We start from the raw sequence: 4,896 nt of genomic DNA, 5'->3' as shown, positions 1-4,896 counted from the left end.
TTTTTTAATATTATACAAGACAATCTACAGCAATGGTTATTTTTGCCTATGTATACTGCACCTGTCGGGAATCACATTCCTAATATATAATTATAATATATAATAATATAATATAATATATTCATACTAGAATAGATCTGCTGATATGATAGCAATAGTTCATATTGAAGAAAAATTATATTGAAAAAAGTTCTTTTTATAACAGTAAGTGACATTAATCGATGTAAATAAAAAATTGTATATAGTTTCCTATATATTTGTTTTGTTAAGGTAATAAAATAGATATTTTCAGAATGTGAGGAGTATTATCGTTTAATAAAGTTGCCAGGTTATATGGTAATCCGGTGTCTTATCTAATGCCTACAGTCTGTCAGTATATGTTTAATAGTTTGTATTGAAAATTGTCTCTGTTAAAGCCGTCTACATGAGATATAAATGCATTTATGTAGGATTTTTTTACCAACATTCTGTCGAATCCGTACTCTTTAAATAAAAAATATCTTTAAATCCCATCCAACACGCTTATAACTGCACTGCTAACTAAATACCTAAAAATTGACAATCAGGTGAATCAGCTAAATTTTCAACTTTTATGACATATATTTTCTACCATTTGTGGTCTTTTGGCCGTAATCTGACATTCGTCTTACACTCTAAAAAAAATCCAAGTTGATAAAAAATTACTTATTAATGTAATATAGTTATTAACCATTTTTTTAAATATAAAAAAAGCTTGAAATGGAACGAGAAATTTTCTAACAGTGAAAGATCCCAGTGGAGACTAGATTAAGTGCCAATCGAGCTCGGTGAAGGTTACTTTTAACTCATTATTTGAAAGTGCATTTACTTCTGCAACTTGTCACTGAGCATATTGTTCAGCTTAGCTTTGATTTTTTACTTATTCGCTTGTTAGAGGATAAAGAGTAACGAAAACCACATTAAACGACGCTATAAAAGCAATCAATGTAGTAGTCATAAAATAGGTTAATGATATTTCCACTATTTAGAGTATTATTTTTTAAAATGCTGACGTAAAGAAAATTTCCAATTAGAATATATCTTATTCTATATTTTGTACTTGTACAACGTTTCGGGATTTTCCCCATACCCATATTCTATCGTATCTTCATATTTGTCAATTTTATCAATGTCTATTGTGAATTTTTGTCGTTTATATACATATAATATTTTTTTTTTTTTTACAATGATTATGATATCACTCTTCATTAGAATCATTCAATTCCCATTAAATTAAACCATTTACTCTCATAGAAGTTGGCCAAAGATACCACAAAGGACACTCGTTTGACAGTTTTTCCCTGCTTTGACAGATATGATAAATGTTGTTAATTTTTTCAACAACTTAGAAGTTCGAATGAGACCGAATGCGAAAAAAAAATTCCCAAAATTATTTAAACTACAAGTGGACTTTTGAATACCTAGGAGCTGAATAATATACTCCTGTTGGGCCGCCCATAGCTCAGTGGTTAAGACACAGTCTTACCAATTTTACGTTTAATGGCGGTGCTGGTTCGAATCCGGCCTGGGACGTCGACTTTTTTCATTGCGGGCAGTCCCATAAAATGTAGAACTTTGACCTCCCAACCATGGTTAGGCAGTATCAAGACTCCAATGGGGAGTCTTGGCCGAATAAAATAAAAATATACGCCTGCGATATGGAAAGTAAGGGTAACTTTTTATATTGTTTATGAGATCAAAATATTGGTTACTTAAATCCTAATATTTTATTTTTGGCGAACAATTTATCTCATATTCTACAAAAATGTATGTACTAAACCAAATTAATAATTTTATTTATGTTTTAACAACATGCCTAAAAAAGCGCCAAACACTATCTTAATTTTCATACCAATTTACATTTGTTTTATTTTAAGGAATCGCTAAAAGAATTAAAGTTTACGAATATTTAGTAAAACATAACCGTTTTTGTTCAAGCCTGAAAATTGTATTTTTACCGCATTCTAAACGATCTGATGGTTTTGAACAGCTCCAATCTGTCTCTGTTGTTTATATTTGCATGTCAACACAAAATAGTATAAGAGTCCACTGTAGCACGCAATCAATATTATAGCCTATATCAACTAAGCGATTCAAGAAAATGCAGTCGAATTTTGGAAAAGAAGATGTCAACCAAACCCTCCTAATTACTTCAGATCCGTTCATTAATAAATGACCTGACGATGCTAAAACCATGGCTAGATGAGGTTTCCATCAAGAAGTAAAAATTCTTCCATTGCAATCTTATAAAAATTTAAACGAAATTATTTACCAATCTTATTCATTTCTATGTACCGAAGAGACATTAACAAGTATTTATTCATTCTTGGTTCACAAAACAGACAAATTTCAGTATTTAATTTTTTCACCAAATTAACTACTTCGGACCGCTGTGAGGTGTCATTGTCTTGTCGGCTGCGGCGCCAATTCCATTCTGGTCAGGGCGGGTTAACTTTTATTTCGTGGCTGTCCCGTAGAATGAAAACTAGATCTTTCCCTTTGGTTAGATTAAGTTGGCAATCCGTTGGATTACCTCCCTCTTCAACAGAAATGGTCAGATAAGAGGAAACGAGAAAAAATTGAATTCAATCATATGATAGGCACATTTTTACATCTATTCAATAGACGTATTCCTTTAACATGTTTGTTGAACAATATATTTACTAGAAAAGAATATGTTGTTAACTTTTTGTATTATCTGAGATTTGAAATCAACCTAATTGTGTGTTTTATCCTGACATAAGATATATAGTCCTAAATTAAAACGACGATATGCTATTCCTTAACAAGGATATAGTAACTGTTGAAAGTAAAGTCTTATATTTTTATTATAGTGATCTTCTCGTTCATCAGATTATTTTATAGTAGTTTAAAATACATATTTTGTGAACAAAGTTAAACGGGTTCTTCTAATACAAGATAAATCCAATAGTGTAAGAAATAACTGGCTGTCAAAGATCCTAACGAGCAGTTTCAAACTTTGATTAACCTGTCATGTTACTGTAAAGAATAAACTTCTAATTTATTGTTTTGATATAGTGCCACCACTCTTGTATCTGTTGTGACAGCCATTTGTAAAAGTCAACTTTTACGGTCAGGTTTGCCTTTTACAACTCAGGTTTCTTGTTAGTCGAGATAAAGATTCATTTCGTTTAATTTATAAGAAATATTGCGCTGAATTTTCTACGTGGTTTTCATTTGTTTATTAATGAAACTTTATTCTAAATTTTAAGTTAATTAATAAACTTCGAAAGAGCAAGAAGCTGCTGCCACCTATAGGATATACAGGGAACCAGAAAGGTACATATAAACATGAGCCAGTTTACTATTTAAATAAATTAATAGTAATATAATATATCTAAATATAAGAATATGCTTAACATTTATTTTTTTAGCGACAACCCAATTAGATTGAATACAGTTTAGATAGAACCGAAATGTGGTAAATTTTAGTTAATACCAAGGAATATTAGGAGCATATTGTTAATAAAATTCTAGTAGAATGAATACAAACAGATAAGATTATAAAATAATATGTAGTTAACTGAACAATGATATATTCTTTAAAATACCATCAAATCTAAATTTATTGTTAATAGATGAGAATTGTTTATTTATATTGTAAAACGTACAAAATCAACTCGTACATTTATCATTAAAGAAGGTTTATTTTATAGTTATATTTTTTTTTAATATCCAATTAAAATTCATTCATTACATGAATATAAAGAAGAAATTCAGTTCAAAATTGTTATAGTTATTATCACATAAAGAGCAAGAAGCTACCGCCATCTGTGGATAGGCCCCTAACCAGAAGCTAACTAGTTTCTTAAGTACAAAACAAAGTCAAAAAAAGTAAAAACAGATGAGCTGGGCTCATAATTGGTGCCTCTACAAGTCTGCCAACCAATGGCAAAGTCGCCCATGCGCAAGCGTGTGGATGAGTTATTTGGATTGGTTGGAAGATGCTAGCCTAAATTTGATTTGAAGATGGCTGTCGGTATCTAAGCACAAACCTAAGGGGGGTTGTGCTGCATCCACACGTTGTGTTCAGTTAACATTATTTTAAAACTTCTAACAGTATTTGTGATCGAATTTAAATGAATTGATGAATTTCCCCAATCTTTAAAACTAATAATTAAATTCTAGTATAAGATGGTTATAAAATGGTTATATAAAATTCTATCGCTTTGGTATAAATATATTGTTTCAAATCTCGTTAAATAACTTCAGGTTAATTTTTTATAAACCTAACTTAAGCACTAATATTCATTTATAAAGACATTATAACTCTAGGTAGTTAATCAACAACTTTCTGATAAAAATTCAAGAACAAAAGAGGAATTTATAGGTTATGTGGTTTATGAATTTCTAGGTCTATTTCTATAAATTCCTAGCATCTTCCACCTACTTTACTCACATTTACGTTTCTTTCTATTGTGCCTATCTTTATTGTGTTCATTTTTATAATGTAAATGGGATATAACAGCCGACCAAAGTCAACAGAATACACAAGTGTGTGGATACCAATGTTTGTTACTTCCTTTGTTTACCAAGCATTTGTACAAGTCTTGGATTTGCGGCAAGTGGCAAAAGTGTAGATCCAGCATGAGAATGTGAATACACCACATTTCAAAATAAGGCTAGACAAGAAGAATAAAATAGTTATTTAACAGTACGCATTAAATAAGAAATTATTAAAGGATATATGATAATAAACGATAATAGGCATAACTTAAATTTAAAAAAAAATTCTCAGAAAAAAAGTTTTACATAATTGGTTTCTATATTATTTTTTGCCCTAACGTCGATCGTCTGTCCGATAGGCTTGTCGTGAGAGCTTATGTAACGGCAGAAAATATTTGTTAGCTTTAGTAT

The sequence above is a fragment of the Halyomorpha halys genome, unplaced genomic scaffold, assembly GCF_000696795.3.
Source record: "Halyomorpha halys isolate HHAL.00 unplaced genomic scaffold, Hhal_1.1 Scaffold1660.1, whole genome shotgun sequence".
Taxonomy (NCBI): domain Eukaryota; kingdom Metazoa; phylum Arthropoda; class Insecta; order Hemiptera; family Pentatomidae; genus Halyomorpha; species Halyomorpha halys.
The sequence above is the reverse complement of the archived record's forward strand: the minus strand, read 5'-3'. Positions refer to the sequence as shown.